The following is a 27,519-nucleotide window of genomic DNA, read 5'->3' on the forward strand; positions in this document are numbered from 1 at the left end:
TACAATGAATAACCCCATATATTAAAATGACCATTCTGAATATAAAAAGAATTATCCCCCGTTGCACCCCTTGTAGCTCCACCGAGAGGGCTGAAGTAGCCAGTCACACATGGCCGGAGTGTCCCATTCATCTCTATGAAGCTGATGGAGTATGGCGCTCGGGAATCTTCATCAGCTCCATAGATATGAATGGGGCTCGCCTCGGTGGTGCTGCTCCGCCTCGGTCGTGCTACAAGATGTGTACATTGGACCCCCATTCTAGTGTTCTGTTGAGGGTCCCATCACTGGGACCCCACTGATCAGCAAGTTAGGCCCTATCCAGTGGCGTAACTACCGCCATAGCAGCTGTAGCGGTCGCTATGGGGCCCACAAGGTCCAGGGGCACGGGCGATTTAAAACAAATCATGGCCGTGCTCTCGGGTGGACTGTGGCGCTACTTCATTACATTGTCCCGTCAGGCAGACAGGAGATGGGAGTGTGGCTTAATAATTTTAAGCTCCCCCCCCAGATGGCGCAAACTTGTTCTCCCATAGTCAGACTCTAATATCACATTTCCGCGCCACCTCCGAGGCACACGCGGATGAAAGTCCCCTCCAGGCCGGACACATAGCCCTGCAGGGAGTGGTGGAGGAGGTGCAGGTCCAGCAACAGGTAGCACTGCAGGTGCCTGGGGATGATGAGGCCACTGAGTCTGTGCTCTAGAACTTAGCCCTGAGCTGCCTTAACCGCCGCTCCTCCTCCCCGGAGCACGGGCCCTGCAGGATCCCCACCGTGTACACACCAGCCCACGCAGCAGCAGCAGGGATCAATGGGCCTTGTTCTGCTGCACCAACTGGAAAAACAGCGATGCTGAGCTGCTAGGGCCTCGGGAATCCCCTGCTACACAGCATGCAGTACAGGCCGGCCAGGGAGCTGCACTATCCCAGGAACTGGGTCCTAGGAGGAGGAGCCCGAGTACAGCAACAATCAGCCAGGAGATTCTCTTCAGATTTTTAACAGACCTCTTCTTGTTGTCAATTAATTGAATTCCCCCTCCTCAGGACAGTGCCCTGACAGCAAGCAGAGATCTTGAAAGTAAAGGTTAATCAGTGTGCAGTGATTAACCTCATGCACACCATGGCAGGTGGGATGCAACTGTCACAAACCCTCAGCTAAGAAGTGGCCCACATCATCTGCTATTTTGGAGTAGAGAGGTGCAGAACCCCAACACAGACAGGATGCATCTACTGGTAAGTCTGCAGCTGCCTTTTCCCATCTATCTATCTATCTATATCATATCTATCTATATCATATCTATCTATATCATATCTATCTATCTATCTATCTATCTATCTATCTATCTATCTATCTATCTAGCAATCTATCTGTCTGTGTATCTATCTGTGTGTGTATGTTGTATGTGTGTGTTTATGTATATGCTATATGAGTGTATACTATATGTTTATGTCTATATACTTTAGGTATGTGTGTACGTTCTGTATGTGTGCATATGATGTATGGTATGTATATACTCTATGTATGTATGTATGGATGATGTCTACATACTGTATGTAGGTGTGTATATGCTATATGTATGGGTTTATACTTTGTGTATATATTATAATACAATATATTATATATATATATATATATATATATAATATACACACTGTGTGTTTATAATGTATATGGACTAAACATAATGTGTGTAAATGATGTGTATATAATATATATTTATATGATTTATATACATTGGATGTGTACATACTGTGTGTGTATATACTTTATACGTTTTCATATAATATATGTATCAGTACAAAAATGTGTGTGTATGAGTTTATACATGTGTAAGAGTGTATTAATTTGTGTATGAGTATAGAACTTTGTGCATATAAATGTGTGTATATTTGAGTGTATAAATGCGTGTAATTTTACAAATATGTATATTTTAAGGAGAAAGGGGGCCCCATGCAAAAATCTGCTATGGGGCCCGGCCTTTCCTAGTTACACCCCTGGCTCTATCCTGTGGGAAAACCCCTTTAAGGAGATAAAGGAAATTTCCAATAGTTGGGAAGATCTGAATATATGTTATTATTGATCAGCACTCATTGATTTTGGGGGTATGGAAAACAAAATCCATTAATTTTTTTTACAGGCCTTCAATTTTTTTGCAAGGCACTGTGCTTGTTAGAAAGTGAAGAGCCTTATCACACCATTAACCCTAGAATATCCAATGATGTGTAAAAACTCATGGGGCCCAGTGATGGACTGGCCCACCAGAGAACCAGAGGATCCTGCAATGGACACAGGCTAATACCTAATACTGGAACCCATAGATACAGAAGAAGAAAACCTAATTTGTAGGCAGGTAGGGGATGAGGAAGGGGGGGGGGTGAGAAAATATAATTTTATCTTGTGGCCCGTAGAAACCCCAATCCAAAACTGAAGGGGTGAGGCCGCCACATTAGCTAATCATAATGGTACATTACTGTATTAAAAGTTGTATGAAATCTGCTCTAGTTCTAGAGTCTTATCCTGTATACAAATAAACTTTGTGAAAATAAGGATATCTAATTTGGCCAAGGCTCTTTATTTATAGCCTTTACTCATGTGCTTTATATTAAACTGTGATAATGCAAAAGTAACCTAGCATCTATTACTGTCCGCTAGTTTTCCTTTTGGCGACAATGAATTAAACATAGATGCATTTAAATCGTCATTAAATTATTCACTGAAACAACATGTTTTATAAGAAATAATGACATTGCACATTAATCTTCTATTGAGAAATTAGGTCTAGTATTAATGACATTCCCATTAGGACACGATTGTGTATTCTAAATTGCCTTGCATTTATATGCCTGCTACTATATAACTTCATTCACTCAATATGTCTGGTAATAGGAAAAGGAAGATTACAACTACACGCAAGTCAAAAAAAGGAAAAAGAAGAAATGTGAAGCTCTGATCCTACGTTACATAACCATGAGTGAATTGTGCACTGTATGCTGTGCTGGGCTGCAATCATGGGGGGTATAGTGGGAGTGTGTTCAAGGGCCCCCCCATTTTCAAATTCACCATCAGTACCCACAAGCCCCCCCCAATACCCGGGCTCCATATGATCCGCCATCAGAATGAAAGCTATACTTACCTTTGGTTTCTTTATTCTCTGGCCCTGTGGCTCCATCTTCTCCTCTTCCAACCCAAGCACATCACTATGATGTGACAGTGTTGAGGCCACGTGACATCATAGTGTATGTGCAGCACGGGCCCTTACACTATGTCGTCACACGGCTGCAACACCGCTGCATCATAGTGAAGCGCCTGGGCCCGAAGAGGAGAAGACGGAGCCACAGGGATGGAGAGAAGAAGCCGAAGGGGAGTATAGGTTTTTTATTTAAAGAGGGCCTGCTGTGGATATTACATTGTGAAGATAGATTTATGTAAAAGAGGGGCATCTGGGGTGAACATTTTATTAAAGGGGGCATCTGGGGTGAACATTTCATTAAAGGAAGATCTGGGTGGACATTTCATTAAAGGGGGCATCTGGGGTGGACATTTCATTAAAGGTTGGCATCTAGAAGGGACATTACCTTAAAGGGGGCATCTGAGGTGGACATTTCATTAAAGGAAGATCTGGGTGGACATTTCATTAAAGGGGGCATCTGGGGTGGACATTTCATTAAAGGTTGGCATCTAGAAGGGACATTACCTTAAAGGGGGAATCTGAGGTGGACATTTCATTAAAGGGCGGCATTTGCTGTGAACTGGGGGGCTGACTTTGGACTGGGGGGGTGACTATGGACTGAGCATGCTGACTGTGGCATGGGGGTGCTGAATGCGGACTGGGGGCTGTTTATGGACTGAGGGGGCATGTGCTGGGAGGGCTATCTATATATTGTGTGGGCATGTGTAGTGGCTATCTATATACTGTGTGGGCACATGCGGTAGAGTAGGGTCCTGTCAAAAGAGTCTAGCTTATCATGGCTTAAAAAGGTTTTGCAAAAATATATTGTGTATACAATGTTATGTATCAATGTGGGAATGGACGCTGGTGAAGGGGGCCCACAAAAATCTTCCAGTCAGGGCCCCCAAAATTCACTGTGGCGGCCCTTATTCTGTGTATCTTTGGATGTGTCAAAAGTGTAAAAGGCTCATTATACCACACATGGGTCCAAATTCACATACACCGAACAAAAGGGTTGCAATGTTTTGAAATTTTGATTTTCCGGCTCTAAATCTCACCATCCACTACAAATGTGAACGGGAGACTTCAGTCATTTTATAGATAATCATCTTGGTATCTTATACATAATTATGCAGATTCTTATCATGTAACCGCAAAGTTACTACACATTACATCCTGTTCTCATATTCACTACTACCTACTTCTGTACTAGCTTATTCTGTTATTAGGCCTAATAGTGACCATAAGGTCACTGGTTTGAGGAGCAGCCATAAAGATTTCCCAAGAAAATAGAAACAGCAATATCCAGCTCATCGGTTGTTCTCTCACAGTCAAGAAATTTGTCAAACTGCATTAACACAGTTTTTTTGAGAATTTTTTTTAGAATATTGGGTAGACAAGTAAATATTGCTAAATATACACTCACCGGCCACTTTATTAGGTACACCTGTCCAACTGCTCGTTAACACTTAATTTCTAATCAGCCAATCACATGGCGGCAACTCAGTGCATTTAGGCATGTAGACATGGTCAAGACAATCTCCTGTAGTTCAAACTGAGCATCAGTATGGGGAAGAAAGGTGATTTGAGTGCCTTTGAATGTGGCATGGTTGTTGGTGCCAGAAGGGCTGGTCTGAGTATTTCAGAAACTGCTGATCTTCTGGGATTTTCACGCAAAACCATCTCTAGGGTTTACAGAGAATGGTCCGAAAAAGAAAAAACATCCAGTGAGCGGCAGTTCTGTGGGCGGAAATGCCTTGTTGATGCCAGAGGTCAGAGGAGAATGGGCAGACTGGTTCGAGCTGATAGAAAGGCAATAGTGACTCAAATCGCCACCCGTTACAACCAAGGTAGGCAGAAGAGCATCTCTGAACGCACAGTACGTCGAACTTTGAGGCAGATGGGCTACAGCAGCAGAAGACCACACCGGGTGCCACTCCTTTCAGCTAAGAACAGGAATATGAGGCTACAATTTGCACAAGCTCATCGAAATTGGACAGTAGAAGATTGGGAAAACGTTGCCTGGTCTGATGAGTCTCGATTTCTGCTGCGACATTCGGATGGTAGGGTCAGAATTTGTTGCTGACCATGTCCATCACTTTATGACCACAATGTACCCAACATCTGATGGCTACTTTCAGCAGGATAATGCGCCATGTCATAAAGCTGGAATCATCTCAGACTGGTTTCTTGAACATGACAATGAGTTCACTGTACTCAAATGGCCTCCACAGTCACCAGATCTCAATCCAATAGAGCATCTTTGGGATGTGGTGGAACGGGAGATTCGCATCATGGATGTGCAGCCGACAAATCTGTGGCAACTGTGTGATGCCATCATGTCAATATGGCCCAAAATCTCTGAGGAATGCTTCCAGCACCTTGTTGAATCTATGCCACGAAGAATTGAGGCAGTTCTGAAGGCAAAAGGGGGTCCAACCCGTTACTAGCATGGTGTACCTAATAAAGTGGCCGGTGAGTGTATATGAGCTGTTAAATATAAATCCCCTAGACATGATGATAAGGCTATTTAAGCAATGGCTTTTCTATCTCCTCTAGTTAATATTACACAATCTATCCAAACTTTATTTGTGATCAATTACTCATTCCCTCTTAAAAAATGGACAGTGACATAAGGCATTGATCCATCTCGCCTAATTGGGTAAGTATCCATTAAAATACAGATTATGGACTCCAATTTCTCACGAAACCATTCAATACAATTTTGCAATGAACAAACAATTACTATGCAGTATTAGGGTGTTATTATGTGTGTTTGAGTTGTCTTGGGTAATGCTTGTGATTTACCGCTTATATCTGATCCACTTCACTTGACTGGCTCCAGTAATCTTATATAGTTGAATGGGGTAGATGAAGGCATCCGCAACCACAGCTACAACCTAAAAGTGGAATGATAGCTCCAGTGGTAGGACCCTTATATAGTTGACACAATGGCTGGAGCCCATATAAATTTAACATGTTTTAACATGTTTTGATAAAACTATTGTTAGCCATTTTAGTTAAGGACAAAAGAGACTTCTGTGTGGCCAATGCTCCATCTAAGCATAGAAACCAATTATTGTGATTTTTATAGGTTCATCAGCAGAATTGGGGAGTCATCAGCCCGGTTGGGTGTGCAAGCCATTATGTATCGTTAATTGACCTAATTACGTGAAAGTGGGGAATAGATATTAGGATGCAAACAATCTTATGGATAAAATGGATAGAGCGGGGGCAGAAAGTGTCATAAGGTCCCCCTTCCTGTAACTGAAAGCACTAACACTACAGCAAAGAAACTCAACCAAATTATTTTCTGTATTGCCTCCAGTGTACTCTTAAGAGCCCTTTAGATAGCACTTTTGGTAGTTGTTATACATAGATTCTGAAAATAATAACTGAATCTTCTTTGATCTCATACTTGGATCATTACTAGCAATAAAATGCAAGCAATAGATACTGGCAGAGGATTTATAGTGATACCTTCCCTCCAACTGTACTAAAAGTAGGAATGAATTATTTTACCATCAAAAAAGGGAACTTTTATTTCAGATTGAAAGGCCACATCACAGTAACAATGATCGCAGAAGAATTGATTCCGACAACTGCTAATATGTAGCTAACTAAAAAGATCTCTGAGGTCTTCTCTGTTTTGATTGAGTGTGAAAGCCATTACTATAAGCTTACAAATGGCAGTATAAAGTAGCATAAAATGTAAATTTTAATTTAAAACTTATAAATCAATCATAATTAGAAATTAGCATAAAAATGCTAAATAATAACCAAAAAATTCATGAAATTATGTCACTTATTCTTTTTTTTTTTAATCACTTACAAAAATTAACAAAAGATTAGAAAGAGGAAAATAATTCCAATTAATACACATATCACATTGTTTCTTTTCTAGACAATTTTACAATTACAAATACAGTAATTCTACACGACACTGGCCGCAATCTTAAGCACTGTATACAAAAGTCTTTCTCCTACATCTCTATTTGTCATGTAATACTTTAATTTTTTGTTTATTCCCCCCCAACCCCAAAAAAGAGAGAAAAAAAACCCACAAAAGAAACAAAAAAACAAAACAAAATGAAAACAAACCCATCTCTCTCTTTCTCTTCCCTTATTTCCTTTCTCTTTTTCTCTTAATCAATAAAGTACAACTCCTCTACTGTAAAGTTATTTTCTATCCAATTTTTCCACATCTTTTTAAATTGCACAGCTTTCTTATTTGAGACAGTCTTCAGATTGTACCATTCTCCTTGTAGAGACAGGTTAGATATTCTAATCCACATATTGCTGGTTGGGGGACTTTTTACAATCCATTTCTTAATGATACAAAATCTTGCATATAGCAATATTTTTTAATTAAGTATTTGTTTTGGGTCTCTATTGATACATCTTCCACCAACCCTTAAATACACAATTGAAATGAATATAGCCCATGCGTACTTGTCAGTTTTTCTATTTCCTCGATAACATTAATTCAGAAAACCTTTATCTTGGGACAATACCTAGTGTACAATACATAGTGCTTTACATCCCTTATACATCTTTGCCAACATTTGAGGGGAAAAATATGCTCTATGCAATATAAATAGCTGGGCACACGTGCCTTGTCTATGTTACTCACTCCACAGAGCTTGGCCCCCACCTTTGTGCTCCTGTACATCTCCACCTCCCGCTTCTTCTCACAGGTCATAGCCTGGTGAGATGATATCAATGGGGAAGGGACAAGCTCTACAGGAGCACAAAGATGGAGACAGCCTGCAGCTCAGACAAGTCACATGTTGTTTTTTGAAATGCATCCAAACCAAAGCCCCACCCCTGTGACTACCCCAGGATTTTATCAGCATGCAAGAGTAAGTTATAACACACAATTATATTGCAATGCAAAGGCATTTTTGCACTGCAGGTGTCATTGGCTTTTACAATTTGTCTTTAGTGAAAATGAGGTCCCTGGTGACAGGTTCCCTTTAAGGTAAGGATCCCTGGTTTATCTTGTTTGATTTTGATGGTTGATTTCCTTTAAGCATAATTACCTATGTCCAAGATATTATCAAGATTTTACACAGAAGACTTAGACTATAGAATATCTTTCATAGTCCCTTTGGCAACAAAAATCTAGAACTGTTTCTTGGGAACTAGCATAAATAACTATTGCTTGGTAGATTCAATTTACCATGACTTATCTCAAGAGAGTTAAGTTGATCTATAGTTGTAATTAAGTGCATTTGCTACCGAATTATGGTAATTTAATGGCGACTGTGTGGAAGACTTTATTATGAGTGTCATTGCCCCCTTTGCCTAGTAACACTGCTGGAGCACTGCTGTACATACAGTAAACTGTATCTTTAATTCCAACTCTAGAACCGTATTATTATCAGATATTTAGAATTATCTATGCTTATAAAAAATAATTAGGCTTAATTATCCTTAAAGCATAATTAGTATGATGCAATTACTCATTCATGCATAGTTGGTGCTATCATCTGCTCCTTGAAAGTGAATTAAGACATAACTAAAAGAGGTTTTCTAGTCTTTTCTGTCTGCTATAAAGACATGTAAAAGAGATAGGACACCAGAAACTAATTTTGAAAACTTTTGGCCATGCATATCAATATTTCCTCTTTATTAAAAAATTATATTAAGACAATAGACAAAAACAAGTACAATACCAGGGTGTATCTTTTGCTGCTTTTATCTCAATATTTTGTGCTATGTACTGGAAAGCTGGGAAAAAAAATCCAATTGCGGTGAAATTGATGAAAGAATGCAGGTACAGTATTTCTTACAAGTTGGGTAGTTACGACTTTTACAGTGTGGTGCAAATGACGATTCCTCTTTTTTCTATGGGTATAGTATACTAAATAAGATATCAAATGCTTTTTGCCCTTTTTGTTTCTCCCTTACAGCCTTATAGGCAAAAATGTTTTTAGGGTTTCTAGTGACTGGAGACAGGTTCCAATAGCCTATGCCAGTGATGGCGAACCTTTTAGCGGCTGAGTGCCCAAAAAGACACCCCAAACCCCCCTTATTTATCGCGAGGTGCCAACCAAAAATTAAAGCAGTAACTTACTGCTCTCTGTTCGTCAACAATCATATTGGCCTCCTGAGAACAGCACCACAGTAGAAATATAGAAAATTTGCATAATTTTAGATTCTTTCCAGTGCTCCTCTGTAGACCTGTAGGGACCAGCAGAAGGTCCTTCAAAGATAATTCGGCCCTATCTATTCATTCTCCCTCTTCCTACAGTCCCAAGTAGCGAAGTAAGTATCAAAATATGACTGAAAGCAGCATTTTCTAAGTTGCTTGGAACTGCAGGAAGATTCTTTGAGTCCTGTCTGGTGTTCTGGGGCGATGGCCCTGGTGCCCAAAGAAAGGGCTCTGAGTGCCACCTTTGGCACCCGTGCAATAGGTTCGCCACCACTGGCCTATGCTATGCTGATTTAAAAAATGCCCTTGTCAGCATTTTGAATCATTTCAATAGTTTATATAAGTTTAATTCACATTACTTGGCTCCCTGCCAGTAGCATGTGTTGAGTCTCAGGGTAGGGAGGGGATAGCTGCAGCCTGTGTGCCTGTGTCAGTCTTCTCTCCTCCAAACTCATCTTGCTCCGTTCCCCCTCCCTACATCCTGTCATGTGCATTAAGCAGGCAGATGAGGGAGGGGGATGGTGTGAAGTAGAGGAAGAATGCATAAGGGGACACAGGCACATGCTGTAGTGGCCCCTACCCGGATACTTACCACATGATGCTGGCAGGGAGCCGGGTAATGTAAATCAAACTATTATAAATTGCTGAAATGATTCAGAATAATTACAAAGGCATTTTTGAAAATCAGCATAGCAAAGGCTAAGGGAACCTGACACCAGCTAAAAATCACATTCCTAGAGACAGATGTGCTTTAACTAGAGATGAGCGAACATACTCGTCCGAGCTTGATGCTCGTTCGAGCATTAGCATACTCGAAACTGCTCGTTGCTCGGACGAATACTTCGCCCGCTCGAGAAAATGGCATCTCCCGCTGTTTTGCTTTTTGGCGACCAGAAACAGAGCCAATCACAAGCCAGGAGACTCTGCACTCCACCCAGCATGACGTGGTACCCTTACACGTCGATAGCAGTGGTTGGCTGGCCAGATCAGGTGACCCTGGAATAGACTAGCCCCTGCCCGCGCTGCTCGCATCATTCTCTGTCTGGATGCCGTAAGGGAGAGAGCTGCTGCTGCTGCAGGGATAGCGTTAGGATGTTATATTAGCTTACTGTCAAGCAGGAGTGAGTCTACAAGAACCCAACAGCCCTTCTTAGGGCTACAATAACGTTATACATTTTTTTTTTTATTTGCTTGTGGCTGGGCTTGCTGGCACTAGTAGTGCAGCTAGTACCATATTGTGAGGAATTTGCAGGGGGACTTGCTACCGTTGTGTTTAGCTCTTAGTGACACACATATCCACCTCAAACACCAAAGTGGGACAATTTATTAGGGGTTTGATTAGAATTAGGCAGAGTCTGCTGATTTTTTTTTTTTTTTACCTTTATTTCATTTTATAGCTCAAACTCATCTTGCAAAGCAGTGTGCTTTCATTGTAGGCTACAAAATAGCCATAGGAGAACCCCAACGGCTTACTTAGGCCTACAATAGCGTTATATTTTCCTTTTTTTTGTTTGCTTGAGTCTGCTGATTTTTTTTTTTTTTTACCTTTATTTCATTTTATAGCTCAAAGTCATCAGGCACAGCACAAAATCAAGTTGTGTGCTGTCAGTGTAGGTTAGAAACTAGCCATAGCAATAGGATAGCATCATTTTGTTAAAAAAAAATAAAAATAAAAGAAAATAAACACAAAAAAAAAAAAATTTAAAGTTTACACTTTAATTTGGAAAATGTTTAACCCGAGGGCTAGGGGTAGAGGACGAGGGCGTGGACGTGGGCGTCCAACTACTGCAGGGGTCCGAGGGCGTGGTCCTGGGCGGGGTGAGACACCACCTGCTGATGAGGGAGCAGGGGAACGCCGCAGAGCTACACTCCCTAGGTTCATCATGTCTCAAGTTACTGGGACTCGTGGTAGAGCACTGTTGAGGCCAGAACAGTGCGAAGAGGTGATGTCGTGGATTGCGGACAATGCTTCTAGCCATTTGTCCACCAGTCAGTCTTCCACGCAGTCCACCCATGTCACCGAAATCAGCACTCCTCCAGCTCCTCCACCTCAGCCTCCTTCCCTCCAGTCTGCCCCCTCCCAGCAAAATTTGGCATTTGAACCGGCATACTCTGAGGAACTGTTTTCTGGACCCTTCCCACAGTCACAAACCACTTGTCCGGTTGCTGCTGAGCAATTTTCCGATGCCCATGTTTTCCACCAGTCGCAGTCTGTGGGTGATGATGACATTATTGACGTAGTGGAAGAAGTGTGTAAAGAGGTGTCGGACGATGAGAAGACACGGTTGTCAGACAGTGGTGAAGTTGTTGTCAGGGCAGGAAGTCCTAGGGGGGAGCAGACTGAGGGATCGGAGGATGATGAGGTGACAGACCCAAGCTGGGTTGATAGGCCGGGTAAACACAGTGCTTCTGAGACGGAGGCGAGTCCTATAGCAGAAAAGGTTGGAAGAGGCAGTGGTGGGGCCAGACGGAGAGGCAGGGCCAGAGCTGGTGCATCAGCGCCAAATGTTGCCCGTAGTCAAGCTCCCGTGGCGAGGGCTAGATTTTCAGAAGTCTGAAGGTTCTTTAAAGAAACACCGGATGACCGACGGACTGTGGTGTGCAACCTTTGCCAAACCAGGATCAGCAGGGGTTCCACCACTACTAGCTTAACTACCACCAGTATGCGCAGGCATCTGAATGCTAAACACCCCACTCAATGGCACCAAGCCCGTTCACCTCCGGCCGGGCACACCACTGCTCCTACCCCTGTGTCATCTGCTAGTCAGCCCCCTGCCCAGGACCACGGCCCAAACACCTCCCGTGCGAAAACTCCACGATCCTCCACAGCATCCACCAGCGTTCAGCTCTCCATACCCCAGACGCTGGAGTGCAAAAGGAAGTATAGCGCAACCCACCCACACGCCCAAGCCCTCAACGTCCACATCTCCAAGTTGCTTAGCCTGGAGATGCTGCCCTATAGGCTGGTAGAGACCGAGGCCTTTCGAAACCTCATGGCGGCGGCCGCCCCTCGGTATTCGGTCCCCAGCCGCCACTACTTTTCCCGATGTGCCGTCCCAGCCCTGCACAAGCACGTGTCAGAGAACATCATCCGTGCCCTGACCAGCGCCGTTTCTGACAAGGTCCACCTGACCACGGACACGTGGACGAGTGCTGCCGGGCAGGGCCACTATATATCGCTGACGGCACATTGGGTTAACTTGGTGGAGGCTGGGACCGAGTCTGACCCTGGGGCTGCTCATATACTGCCGACGCCGAGGATTGCGGGGCCTACCTCGGTCCAGGTCTCAAAGGCCTACTATGCCTCCTCCTCCTCCCACCCCTCCTCCACCTCCTCCTCCTCCGAATTACCATCCGTGGGCATGGCGCCATCAGTCGGTAGCTCTAGGCACAGCAGCAGTGCCATCGCTAAGCGACAGGCGGTGCTCAAACTGCTGAGCCTAGGCGATAAAAGGCACACCGCCCAAGAGCTATTACAGGGCATCACGGCGCAGACTGATCTGTGGCTGGCACCGCTGAACCTGAAGCCAGGCATGGTTGTGTGTGACAACGGCCGTAACCTGGTGGCGGCTCTGCAACTCGGCAGACTGACACATGTGCCATGCCTGGCCCATGTGTTAAATCTCATAGTTCAGCGTTTCCTCAAGACATACCCCAATCTGTCTGATTTGCTCACGAAGGTGCGCCGCATCTGTGCGCATTTCAGGAAGTCCAGCACAGATGCTGCCACTCTCAGGGCAGCGCAGCGCCGCCTCCAACTGCCTGCTCACCGACTGTTGTGCGACGTGCCCATGAGATGGAATTCAACATTAACCATGTTATCCAGAGTTTACCAGCAGCGCCGAGCGATTGTAGACTGCCAGATGTCAACTTCCACCAGAACTGGTAGTCAGGTCAGTCAGCTTCCTCAAGTCTACAATGAGGAGTGGACGTGGATGTCTGATATCTGTCAGGTGCTGAGTAACTTTGAGGAGTCAACACAGATGGTCAGTGGCGATGCCAGTAGTCTCTGGTCAGCATGAAGTCGGAAGCTTTGCGCTCGTCACAAGAGACGGGGGAAGAAGATTCCCTTGTTGATAGCCAAAGCACCCTTAGGTCTGTTTCTCAGCGCATATCGGAGGAGGAAGAGGAGGAGAATGTTGGCGAGACAGAAGAGGGGACCATTGTTCAGTCCTTCACTGTTCAGCGTGTATGGGCAGAAGAAGAGGAGTTGGAGGAGTTAGAGGAGGAGGAAATGGGCAGTCAGGCCAGTGAGGGGAGTGAATTCTTGCGCGTTGGGACTCTGGCGCATATGGCAGATTTCATGCTAGGCTGCCTATCCCGTGACCCTCGCGTTCAAAGAATTTATTCCAGCACCGATTACTGGGTATTCACTCTCCTGGACCCACGGTACAAGCAAAATCTTTCCACTCTCATCCCTGGAGAGGAAAGTAGTGTGAGAATGCATGAATACCAGCAGGCCCTGGTGCACAAGCTGAAACAGTATTTCCCTTCTGACAGCGCTAGCGGCAGAGGGCGTACTTCTGCGGGACAAGTAGCGAGGGAGAGTAGGCGACCAGGCAGCTTTTCCAGCACTGGCAGGGGTACGCTTTACAAGGCCTTTGCCAGCTTTATGTCACCCGAGCAAGACACTGTCAGCTGTCTTCAGTCTCAGCAGAGTAGGGCTGATCTTTACAGAAAGATGGTGAGGGAGTACGTAGCTGACCATACCATCGTCCTAAATGATCACACAGCTCCCTACAACTACTGGGTTTAAAAGCTGGACATGTGGCACGAACTGGTGCTGTACGCCTTGGAGGTTCTTGCCTGCCCTGCCGCTAGCGTGTTGTCCGAGCGGGTTTTCAGTGCAGCTGGTGGCATCATCACCGATAAGCATACACGCCTGTCGACTGACAGCGCTGACAGGCTGACGCTTACCAAGATGAATAAAGCCTGGATTTTTCCGGATTTTCATTCTCCACCAGGTGAAAGAAGCTCAACCTGAATAATGTATGCACTCCTCCTCCTTATTGTCCTCCTTCTCCTCCTCTTTGTACACTAAAGCATAGGAAACTGGCTATTTTTTGGCTCTGGCTCTAGCTATAGTACTTTATGTATTTAATTTTTCTGGAGGGCCACCTACCCGGTCCTCTGTTTTAAGCAATTTTTCGGAGTGCCACATACAGGCACTCAATCTATTTAATTTTTCTGGAGGACCAGCTACCTGCTCCTCTGGTTTGAAAACTTTTTTGGACTGCCACATACAGGCACTCAATTTATTTAATTTTTCTGGAGGACCACCTACCTGCTCCTCTGGTTTGAAAACTTTTTTGGACTGCCACATACAGGCACTATCTAAATTAAATTGTCTCCATAGCAGCCTCCACATGTCGTCTTTTTAGCTGGCTCCACACGTTGTCTCCATTTCTACCTCCACACGTCATCGCCATAGCTGCCTCCAAAAGTCGTCCATATAGCTGCCTCCATACATGGTCTCCTTATCAAACGAACTGTGTCAGGCAGAATTTTGGGTTGTTTTCATGGATTCCACATCAAACTTGTTAACTTTGTCGCCACCATGCTGTGTAATCCACAAAATATACTGGCAAACTTTTATCATTTACCAATATTATTTCAGCGCTTCTTGCGCATCTGTTTACATTCCCCTCACCCGCCATATCCCAAACTTATAAGAACGCTACTACACTTGATTTTATACAAAAGGTTCTTAGAAGTGCTGTTTGGGGAGTAGCCTACAGACAGGGGCTTGGATTGGCGAAAGCTCGCCTGGCAGCGGAGCGCCAGCTCCATCTCAAGATCCAACTAACATAGTTTTAACTGCAGCACCTTTAATCTACTACTAGTTCACTGCCTCCATACATCGACCACTTATCAAACAAGCTGTGTCGGGCAGAATTTTGGGTTGTTTTCATGGCTTCCACATCAAACTTGATAACTTTGTCGCCACCCTGCTGTGTAATCCACAAAATATACTGGCAAACTTTTATCATTTACCAATATTATTTCAGCGCTTCTTGTGCATCTGTTTACATTCCCCTCACCCGCCATATCCCAAACTTATAAGAACGCTACTACACTTGATCTTATACAAAAGGTTCTTAGAAGTGCTGTTTGCGGAGTAGCCTAGAGACAGGGGCTTGGATTGGCGAAAGCTCGTCTGGCAGCGGAGCGCCAGCTCCATCTCAAGATCCAACTAACATAGTTTTAACTGCAGCACCTTTAATCTACTACTAGTTCACTGCCTCCATACATCGTCCCCTTATCAAACGAGCTGTGTCAGGCAGAATTTTCAGGTGTTTCACCAGATACATAGTGGAACTCGGACCATCTGTAGACCTGAAGTTGCAATCATAGCAGCGCAATATGGATGCCCCATACTGTCGCTCTTAATCATGGAACCATTTCCGTAAAAACAATTAAAAATAGAACCACTATGCTATTCCATTATTCCCAGGTGAAATATTCAAACGACCCGGCTTGATTTGAAAATTATAATTTTTTCAAAGTAAACGCTTCTGGCCCCCAGGCCCATTTTGGGTGGGGAGGAGCCGAGAGACAGGGGCTTGGACAGGCGAAAGCTCGCCTGGCAGTGGACCGCCAGCTCCATCCCAAGATTAGGCAGCCTCAGAGGCATCCATGCATGCTGCCCCTGCTGTTTCCTGTCCATTTTGCCTCCACGATCCTCCACAGCGTCCACCAATGTCTCATTTCAACTCTCTATACCCCAGACGCTGGAGCACGAGAGGATATGCAGCACATCATCCCCTTATCAAACGAGCTGTGTCAGGCAGAATTTTCAGGTGTTTCACCAGATACATAGTGGAACTCGGCCCATCTGTCGCCGCCATGCTGGAGACCTGAAGTTGCAATCATAGCAGCGCAATATGAATGCCCCATACTGTCGCTCTTAATCATGGAAGTCGTCTCCATGGCTGCCTCCACATGTCGTCCCCTTATCAAAAGAGCTGTGTCAGGCTCATTTTTCGGGTGTTTCACCAGATACGTTATGGAACTTGGTCACTATGTCGCCACCATGCTCTGTTATCGACTAAATATACCGTCAACCTTTTGTTCACATAGGAAATCATTTCACCTCCTTTGGTGAAACCTGAGTCCATTTAGGGTATGTCGCCATGAGACTCTCTAGCCTGCCACTGCTGCCGCTGCCTCTGCATGCCGTCCTCTATAGTGTCAGGGTCAATTATTGGATGTTTTAGATGCTATCTAGCCTCATTCGGTCACTCTGTCATGGCCATGCTGTTGCCTATAATTTTGGCATAATGGTGCGATTAAGCAGCCTCAGAGGCATCCATGCATGCTTCCCCTGCTGTTTCCTGCCCATTTCCGTGGTGTTTCCATCCTTTTCTGAGGTTCCCAGGTGTTTGGCCAAGCTTCCCTGTGCAGAGCCTTGGTCCCCTTGAAAAATGCTCCAGTCTCGCATTGACTTCAATGGGGCTCGTTATTCGAGACGAGCACTCGAGCATCGGGAAAAGTTCGTCTCGAATAACAAGTACCCGAGCATTTTAGTGCTCGCTCATCTCTAGCTTTAACTCCTTACTCTTACAGAGCTGAATTGTTACAAAATATTCTTTATGTATTAAAGGACTTACACTTTAGCCTTCTTATCTTGTTTTTCTGCTATGAATGGACTTCAGAAACACTTTAAAAAATACTGTTCATTTCAGAGTATAGGAGAATGTATATAATATTAATAAAGTATATTAGAAAGTTTACTATAATTTCTCTTTGATCCACAGTTGTATCATGCAGCAGAATCCCACAACTGAGGCAAGATAGAATCAGGATCATATTGTTGAAATAAAATAATTTTCATATTCTGGGCAAACACTTTGAAGTGTTTGAATTTCCATTGAAAAAGTTAAAATGTAGAGAATCCATATATTTTACTTTTCTATTTGTTATTTTTGTTTGATTATTTACAACTTTGTTCCTTCTTTATCTCTTGATTTCTGAGAAGGAGGACTAATACATAAATGCCTGGGCATCAATTGTATTCTTTTTGAAAAACAAAATCAAGAAAGAATGTCTGGATTCTTTGGAATTCTTTTCCATGTTGCAAAATCCATGGCTGAACAATGTTTGCAGTGTGGCAGCACATATGACAATTACAATGATGGAGTAGAATTTGTCTGGTATTTGGCCATGGTAAGTTAGTCTTTTATGCTTAGCATAGGTAATTATGTTTGGGAGAGTCATCATTTAAAACTGTACTGTGAGGTAAAGACCTTTGCTGAACATGAGGACCTTTATATAATCTAATTCTTGGAAATCATTTGTCATGGAAAGAGTAAATTTAATGATCTAAATCTTTTATGTCCTGGACAGGGGGCCAGCTCCAGGTTTCAGTAGGCCCCTGGGCAATAGAGCCTTAGTGGGCCCCTTTGCACTGAACTCATATGGGGGCATTAAAAATTCAGAAACTACCTAAAATATTCCGTAGTTTATCATTCCCAAACAGCTGTGTCATGGTTGTTTTATATACAGGCCCCTCATAGTTTAACTATATACAGCCCATTTGTAGTTTATATACAATCTCATCATGGTTCAGTTATATACAGCCCCCAATGGATTTATTATATACAATCCCCTCACCAGGCCCTGCACTGGGGACTGAGATTCGGGCCCTCCCAGCAGCTATGGGCCCCATTTTTTGCTCAGGTATGCCTGATGCTGACACTGACCCTGGTCCTGGGTCCTTCACTAAATTTATCATTCCCATTCTATAATTTATATACAATGAAAATAATCATTGAGCAGTGATATTAATAGTATTCATATTTTTTTATGAAAATCAAATTAAGATATGAGAGACCCAGCATGACTGTTCCCCCTCCCTTTTCTGTAATCTGACTCTTGATGGAGCAATATGTGTATTGTGGTTTTATTGATTGAAATTTGATTTGTGCTACAGGTATATCATTTTGAAAACAAAACTAAGGGTTAAATATAATGCTGCTGTAATAAAAGTGTGACTTACATGCACAGGCAGTCCCCTACTTAAGAACACCCGACTTACAGACAACCCCTAGTTACAAATGGACTTCTGGATGTTGGTAATTTACTGTACTTAGTCTTAGGCTACTATAAACAGTTATAACTGTTATGAATTGTGTCTGCAATTAAGCTTTAGTGTTAATCCTGGTTCTTATGACAACCCTACAATTTTAAAATCCAATTGCAATTGAGACCAAATAAAATTTTGACTGGGGTTACAAATATAAAATATACAGTTCTAACTTACATATGCAACATCCCTGCCAATGCAAGGCAGAGGAGTTATTGCGAATAATCCCCTAATATGTGTGTTCCCCTAATAGAGAGTCTGATCAGTGCAGTGGTAGATTCTGCCTGGAAAGGCAAGGGTTAAATGCTGTTTAATGTTATCATCCAATGATATGCCTCAATGCACTTAATTGTGAACTGGAGTGTGATTGGAGAGTGAGCCACCACCTGACCAGGAGGTGTAACAAAACCCCTGGTCAGGAAAGTTCCAAAGGAGAAGTCAAGTCAGTCAGGTTGAGAGCAAACATGTGTGGAAACCCAGCTTCTGACTAAGAAGCACCAGCTCAGAGCCCATGATCTGACCACAGGTCTCCTAAGCCTCAGCAGCTCTATAGAGTGTCAGTCCACCTTCAGGGCTAACACTTAACCATTCCAGGATAAAAGCTGAAGCTTCCTACATTGGACACAGCTCCATCCCAGCCTGCCCCTGCATCCAGGCTGGGGAACAGACTCCTGTGGTTCCCTCTCCAAGAGCACTCCCAGTATCCTACCTCTGTAAGGAATCGTTGGGCACGTTGGCTGTCGCTGTTGGTTCAAATAAAGAACTGTAAGTTATTTTTGCTCAACCTTGCCTCTGGCTGGTCCCTGCTTCGGCTTCAACATCAAAGGCGCCCCATCCTTCTACCAGGGACACACACTACAGACTCTAAAGGCTGCCCCAGGGAAAATCAGTACAATAGCCTCTCCCTCCATATCATTTCTTGCATACACCACCTGCTGGAGACATGCCAGGCTGAAGAACAGCTCTCCGGTCCCCATACCAAGCACCGTGACACTAGCGTGCCTAGGCCGCAACCGCCAGCCACTCTGGTATTCTGGGCCCCGGCTGCCTCCAAGCCCCAAGAAAAGGCTGGAACCCATGGGGGATGTTGCACATACAAATTCAACTTAAGTACAAACCTAAAGAACCTATCTTGTACGTAACCCAGGGACTGCCTGTATCTACACATGTTGAAGTGCCCACACTTTCTTTGGAGTCTTGATATTTTGATTTTAAAATGAAAAAAATCACAAGATTGCTGGGAAACTGGTGGCATGCTAGTGTCTCCAGCAATTACATGCCACGGATGGCTTTGCCTGCGGCATGTACAGGATAACTCCAGCAGCGATCGGTGCCAGCACTGAACGTGGGTGTTACCAGTGGATGAGCAGACCCAAAGGGTTAAAACCTGAGGCCTGGATCACAGGTGTTTGTAGTTGGGTTTGGTTTTGGCCAAACACACCTGACCCGAATACGGATAGGTCAGCTCATCTCTTGTCCATACCCTTAGAAAACACATCACAGAGCCATTCTTATACACACTTTCCACATTTTATATAGGGTTCCACATCAATTACCGTAGATATTATCCATGAGTTGTAAAGTGCTACGGAATATGATGGCACTATATAAATAAAGATTATTATCCAAGAAATCATAATTCATTGGCATCAGCTGAATTTTTTAAACCGAACCCTGGGGAAAGAGGGTCGTAAGGAAGTTTTGCCATTTGAATTGTATTTCTTTTTCTCCAGAGCTGGCATTCATATTAACCAAGAATAGAAATGACCCCGGTGGAAAAGTTTCATCAAAATGTATATTTAGTTTAGCTTCTATCTGGTTTGCATATGGAATGGAATAGCTTGTGTATGGAAAACAATATTTGCTTTATTTCAAGACACTTGCAAATGCAAAGTGCGTTGTACTTCTCAAAAATCTAATTGAAATGTCAGGGAAAATAATGCTTACACTTCTCAAATTGTTTGTTTTACAAGTGATAATAATCAAATTAAAACTTCCACACTAAACCTTACAGACCTAGTAATTAATACATGCAAGCAGCATTTTAATCAGATTTTGATTATGTTGTAATTCACATTTAGGATTTTCCATGTTATGAGTTGAACAAATCTTGTAATGTCATTTAAATTGTATAGCAATCAATGTATAATCATATTGAAATATGAGCCAACTGATTCCAAAATATCTTAAAAGGTGAACTGCAATTTAGAAATTTATTGGGAGGACCTTCAGCAGGCGGTGGTGGAGAGGAGGGAGGTTTGGGTTGGAGGAATAAGATTTTTATCATCTTGAGCATGGTCTGACAAATGTACAGCATTTTTGAAAAGGCACAACCATTTTTATTACATTGGAATCAGGAGTGGTTCTTCTTGAAGGCTTTGTAGTAGTACAAATTAAAAGTTTGAATCAACCTCTTTCCATAGAGCACATACAAAAAATAAACAGTAAAATCTTATCACCACATCCCAAAATGGCTGTCAAAATTTTAAAAAGATTATTCCTGGCTGCGAACACCATAATGGAAAAAAGCACCCAAATGTCTGAATCGCCACTTTTTCACCATTTTTCCATCCACAAATATTTGGATAAAAAATGATCAAACTGTAGGTCCCAAATTCATATTAATTAAAAACACCTTACATAGGTCCGTACAGCAAAGTGTGAAAAAGCATTTGCGAAATGGCGCAAGTTTTTATTCACAATAGATTAGCCGTAAAAGGAGCCCACAAGAAATATGGGATATCGGAAATGGGATATTAAAAATAAGAGAAACGCAAAGACGAAAAACGGTTGAGTCCTGTAAGAGTTAAAGAACTTGAAGATCAGTATGAAAGTAAAACCTCTTAATTTAGCTTTGCTTCTATTTTTTTCCTTAAACTTGTTTGTAAATGATGTTTTACAATGACACTGTGCCGTGTAATGAGGCTGCTTTGTGACAAGTTTCTTTCTCTGTGCGGCGTTGGGCTCGAAATGTTTGCACCTGGTCAGAGTCTGCGAGTGGTGAAATGATCTTTAACTAAGCTTCCTGTGTAATCACCAGCACAAAGCTCATGAATGGGGATCCAAAGCTACGAGAATGATGAGGCCATAGGTATTTAAATCATTGCATTTTGTCTTCAATTACAGTCTTGATGAGACGCTCTTTTCCATGGTGATTCTAACTTGTGCTGGGATTTTTGATAAAGAAATTTAAATTCTAAAGCATGTGAGCATCATACATGGTGATGTGCTTGGATTATCTGTATAATAGGGCTTATTTTCATTTTTGTTAGATCCGTCAATGAAAATCTAAATAAATAGGTAGGATTTTAAGGTACTGTGGAGGAGCTGTATGTGAAAGTGTGTTTCAACATTTAGTTGCGACAAAAGATCCAGCAATCCTCAGGGCGCATTCACACAATGTGTTGCGTTGCGTTGTGCATCGCGTTTTTGACGCATTCCACTGGCTTCAGCCTTGATTACATGCTAAGGTTACATTGCTTTTCCACTGCATCTTCTAAAACGCAGTGTAATCTTAGCATGTGATCAAGGCTGCGTCAAAAACGCGACTCAACGCATCTTGTGAATGCGCGCTTAGGCCTTTTTCACGCGCGTGTGCTTTTGACTTGCAGAACTTGCATTGCATTCTGACCCATTGTAATCAACAGGATTTTTCAGACTTGCATTCTTAATCAAGCACACAGGTGCGTTTTTTTTAACGCTTGTTTAAATCTCAGCATGCTCTACTTTTCCAAGTGAAAAACGCACCATACAAGTCTATGGAGATGCATCAAAAACGCATTGCACATACAAGTCCAGTGCAAGTGCAATGCGTTTTTCATGCATCAATTGCCATAGAAAAGATAGAGCTCAGTCCAGAGTCCTTTTCACGTGTGTGAAAAACTTATTGAAATTGCATTGAAAATGCACGTGAAAAACTGAGACACTGAACGTTTTTCACTGACCAAAATCTGATCGCACCCTGATCAGACTCTGACGTGAACTGCAAGTGTGGAAGAGGCCTAACATTGTTAGAAAACACCTGATTCCCCAGCCTCATCAGTGAAAAAAACTTGTCAGCATGTTTTTTTTTGCGGATCCACAGACTTCTATTGTCTTCTGTGATCCCCCTCACTGAAAAAAATTCTGAAAATGTTTACATTTTTTTAAAGATATTAAAACATACCAAAAACTATAAATTTGGAATCTAAGTAATCGCCCTGACCCAAAGAATAAAGTAGAGGTATAATTTGAACCACACTGAAAAAAATTAAGCCTTTAAGAAAACGTCTCAAACTTTTTTGTTTTGACAATTGTACTTCAACTGACACTAGGAACAATGATTTGTCCTTCAGATCGCATTCCCTTTTACATCTGTAAACTGAAATTTTTTTTTAGACTTTTAGAAGGTGGGGAGGGAAAAACGGAAACGCCAAAAATGAAAAAAGGCCAAGTTGTTAAGGGGTTAAGCATATATACTATAAGAAATGCTGCCCAATTGTACTTAATTTCAACTCCCACTAGGAACAATGCTTTGTCCTGCAGATAACAAGCCTTCATACATCTGTAAACTGAAAAATAAAAAGTTTTGGGTTTTGGAAGGTGGGGAATGAAAAACAGGAACACCAATAATGAAAAAGTCGTTAAGGGGTTAAGTATATATAATATAAGCAATGTTGCCTTTGTGTCCTAAGTAAGAGTCATATATTTTTACACACTGAAGATAAATCTAGAGTTCTACAGCTGCTTCTTAATGAGAACTAATTTTTTTCATTCTCTTTTACATCATCGCTATGGCACACGTATAGGGTGTAGATTGCACTATTGTAAGTGTAATTGGCATGGTTTAAGGCAGGTTTACATGCCAATGACGTTGGCAGTACAGACTTGTTACTGTTGTCTGCATTTCACAATGTCACTCCCAGCTGTTCTCATGCGTCAGCATTGCTTCACCCTCCCTCCCTTTAAGGTCTGCGTTTTTGTAGTTTACACGTAGATCTCTGACTTGAGTATTTCACATGTACCCCGAACAATTAATGCAGTGTTTTATCACTAGAGCTCAGCAATGAGTGTGATGTATCCATGATCTGTCAGATAATGACAGGTACAGATGTTCTATCAAAGAGTAGAAAAGCGCAGTTGACTTAACAAAAATAAATTATGATTCTCAGCTTTCTTCTTCAGCTCGCCTGTATTGTCACACATTATTGTAAAATTAAAGCCATTTGTCGGATAATAGAATTCGGAAATAAAGTGATATTATTACTGCAGAACATTCTGCTACTTCTTGAATTTCATGGCATCACAAAGCAGAAAATATCAATTCCTCAGAGATCAGTCCTGAGTCTTCTTCTCTTTTACCTCTATACTGCCCCCATTGGACAAACCATCAGAAGATTTGGTTTCCACTATCATCTCTATGCTGATGACACCCAGCTATATACTTCTTCACGTAACATTACCCCTGCCTTAAACCAGAACACTAGTGAATGTCTCTCTGCTGTCTCATCACGTCCTCTCTCTTCTTGAAACTAAATTTTTCTAAGACTGAACTTCTTATCTTTCCACCATCTACTAATCGACCCAACCATGACTTCTCTATCTCAGTCTGCAGGCCCGCTGTCTTGGGGTTGTGTTGGCCTCTGACCTCTCCTTTGCACCACATATTCAATCTCTTGCTCTGTCTTGTCGCGTATATCTCAGAAACATCTCCAGAATCTGTCTATTTCTTACAACTGAAACCTGTAAAATGCTAATTGTTGCTTTCATTCACTATCGACTACTGTAACCCCCTATTAATTGGTCTTCCACTCACTAAACTTTCTCCACTCCATTCTATACTAAATGCAGAAGCCAGACTTCTCTTTCAGACCAATCTCTACATGGATGCCTCCTGTTTGTGCCAGTCACTGCACTGGTTTACCTGTCTCCTTCCGAATAACAGTTTAAAATAATAACCCTCATCCACAAAGCTCTGCATAATGCTGTAGCTCCCCATCTCTTTTCTCATTTCAGTTTTAGATCAAATAAAACATCTCATGCACATCTCCAGGATTTCTCCCGAGCTCCACCAATTCTCTGTAATGCCCTTCCCCGGACTATTAGACTAATACCTAACCTCCAAAGTTTCAAACATGCTATCACACTTGCTGACTGCATGAAATGTCCGCTTTTTTTACTAACCCATCCTGTGTCCTCTTCCCATCTGTAATTCGGCAAACACCAGATACATACCGAGCTCCAGGATTCTCTGCAGTCCTATTGACCTTGAAAGATGGCGGCTGATGGCTGGTTCGGCAGCATTTTTATTTTTTAACTTATGTTATTCTGTTCCCTTATAAAGAATGGCTGGACCATTATACAAGCTCTTATAGCTTTTGTGTCACCCCCTTATCCTCATTGACTGTAAGCTCTTGCGAGCAGGGCCCTCACTCCTATTGTTTCATAAATGTAATGTAGAAGAGGTAGGTTTGGTGCACCTAAAATCATGGAATAAATTAATTTTGAGATAAGGAACTGGAAATTATTGAGAAGGTATTTTTGGTGTGTGTTTTTACAAGTTAAGGTGGGGCGGATAAAAATGAAATTATTGGTTATTGCCCTTCTTTGCATGGTTAGAAAATGGATATTGCAGGGGGTGTCTTCATTAGGTCACCAACCATTAAAAAAATGGAAGCATTGGGAAGAGTGGATTCCCTTGAACAACCGGATAATGAGATATAAAAAAGTAATTTGACCATTTAACAACCACTGGTCATGTGATTGGGTGGGCAGAATGGTATTAGGTGAAAATTAAAAAAGGAAGACTTTTGAAATTGTATTTTTATTAGAAGACTTAATAAGTATTTGAAAAAAGGGTCCCCATATACAAACATTTCATAAAATGTTATATAAATCAAAATCCAAATTCATAGCTAAAGAATAGAGACAAAATGGAGATAGACACAATGTTGAATGAAATGTGTAGTCTGATTCCCACTGTACTCCTGATAAATTTAGCGTTTTTCTCTTAAAAGTTTACCGTATACTGAGATCATGTAATACTAGACTACGGGGTTGTAATCTTTTACTTTCTCTAAAGGTGTGTCTTTGTATGCTATGTCACTTGAGTGTGTAAATTTCCAATGGGCCCAGCAGATAAAAATCAAGACCAGTCCTTCAGCTTTTCCAATTTAGTGACAGCTCCTCTTTAACACATTACCCCCAGCAATTATAAAAAAAATAGTTTTCCACATGGCCATGTGATCTTTAGAGATGCCAGGAGTAAGACCCCCAGTGACCATTTGTGGGATAATTTTTTAGGGCTGGTAATAGGTGGTTATCTTCTGTTATGTTCTGCTGTAAAATGTAATAACCTACAAAGGGCATACGTAGACTTTTATCTTGCAAAACAACTTTCATTTTGTTTTCTATCCTTTTTAGAAATTGGAAGATCACCAGAATGTGAACCCATTTTTCTCTTTGCTTTATGAACATGCAGAAAATATAGCAGACTCACAAATAGTAAGTACGAGATTATCCCCTATGTCAGTGGTGGCGAACCTATGGCACGGGTGCCAGAGGTGGCTCTCTGAGCCCTCTCAGTGGGCACTCAGGCTGTTGCCCCAGCACAGAATTCACCAGAAAGGACTTGAGGGATTCTCCTGAAGGCCCAGGTAGCCCAAAACATGAAGCATCTTGGTCTGCCTGAGACTGCAGGAAGAGGAGGTGTGGACATTGTCAGATTATCATGGAGCCATTGAAGCTCCTGCTCTTGGCCCTACAATTCTTCCTGTTCAGGCACGCTTCAATGGCAATCTGAATTTTCCCACCTTCTGTCAACGATATTGATGTCCTCCGGACCGCTGAAAGTTGTGGTATAGCACGGAGAAAGAAGATTTTAATGCAATAATTGCTGTGTTGGCACTTTGCAATAAATAAGTTGGTCTGGTTTGCATTTTTGAGCACTCGGTCTCTAAAAGGTTGGTCATCACTGCCCTATGTGTCTATTTGTAGCTTTAGTGTTCTTTTCCGAGAAATATAGTGTAAGAATTCAAATCATTCTTGCTCTCGTAAAGAAATAAATGTGTTCATTATTTTCAGAGTTTAAAAAAAACTGTGTTAATAGCTGGAGAAGCAAATGAGTGTATTGATTGTTAGAGTATTTAAATACCCATTATGATAGAAGAATAGTAGGATTGTTCATTGCAGACCAGAACCTATAACCAGTCACCATTCTATGCCCCTCTAAATCCATAAAGCTTTTAATCAAGCACATGAGGAATAGTGTTCATTTGTGTTCATTTAAATAATATTGTATTACAGTGAAGAAAACACAATCTTGTAGCGCCTGTTGATTAGATGACTTTTATCCAAATCCCATTACAAATAAACACACAGTCATTTTATGAATATGGAAAGAGGTAAGAAAGAAATTAACTGTCTCTTTCATTTTTCATTTTCTTATGGAAAAACTGTGCATGCTGATAGGAGCTCGTAGCTAATTAAATTCACATGTAATGTTCAACACACATTAATGCATTATAGCACCATTATGCATCTCTCTGCAAAATTAAGGAATTAAAGTCTCTTTTTTTTTTGCTTTTTTTTGCTTCTCCATATGGTTGTATGGACTGATTTGTTTTTGTTTTTTTCTAGTTGCCTAGTTGGTAATGGACTATGGCACACATCTACAGGATACAATGGCCAACGCACCGCAAGTACATTATAGAGGTATAATTCCTAGAAATTATATTAATAGAAATGTCAGGTCCACAAATAAAGAGCCATTACTGTTTTATAGAAGAAAATACAAAATGTTAGAATATTTATGCAACATCCCCACCAGGGCCTAGCCTTTTTTTGTGGCTTGGAGGAATCCCGAGCCCTAGGTACCTGAGTGGCTGAAGTGTGCGGCTTAGCGCTCGTCTTCGGTCATGGTGCTTGGTACCAGGGAGCAGAGGCCTCGTCCATTTCTTGGCAGGTCTCCGGCAGGTGGAAGGTACGAGAAATGGAGGGAGAGAGGGAAGAAAAATATCTGCATTTGGTTTTGGTAAGTTGATACCTTCTTTTATTGATTTGCAAATTAAACCCAATAAGAAGGGGGCAAGAAAAAGTTACTTGCCACTAGAGATGAGCAAACATACTCGTCCA

At 42.2% G+C, this 27,519-nt stretch overlaps 1 long non-coding RNA gene across 2 annotated transcripts; it reads left to right on the forward strand.

Moving 5' to 3' along the window:
• The first annotated feature begins 1,110 nt into the window (after positions 1 to 1,110).
• LOC140134238 (uncharacterized) lies at positions 1,111 to 27,101 on the forward strand. Of its 2 annotated transcripts, none has more exons than XR_011856146.1 (4): positions 1,111 to 1,229; positions 25,810 to 25,890; positions 26,692 to 26,789; positions 27,025 to 27,101. It is a non-coding gene; the product is annotated as an uncharacterized lncRNA (long non-coding RNA). The 2 variants fall into 2 exon arrangements; XR_011856147.1 differs by lacking the exon at positions 1,111 to 1,229 and adding an exon at positions 5,992 to 6,092.
• The last annotated feature ends 418 nt before the right edge of the window (positions 27,102 to 27,519 follow it).

This window comes from Engystomops pustulosus, chromosome 5 (assembly GCF_040894005.1).
Source record: "Engystomops pustulosus chromosome 5, aEngPut4.maternal, whole genome shotgun sequence".
Taxonomy (NCBI): Eukaryota; Metazoa; Chordata; class Amphibia; order Anura; family Leptodactylidae; genus Engystomops; species Engystomops pustulosus.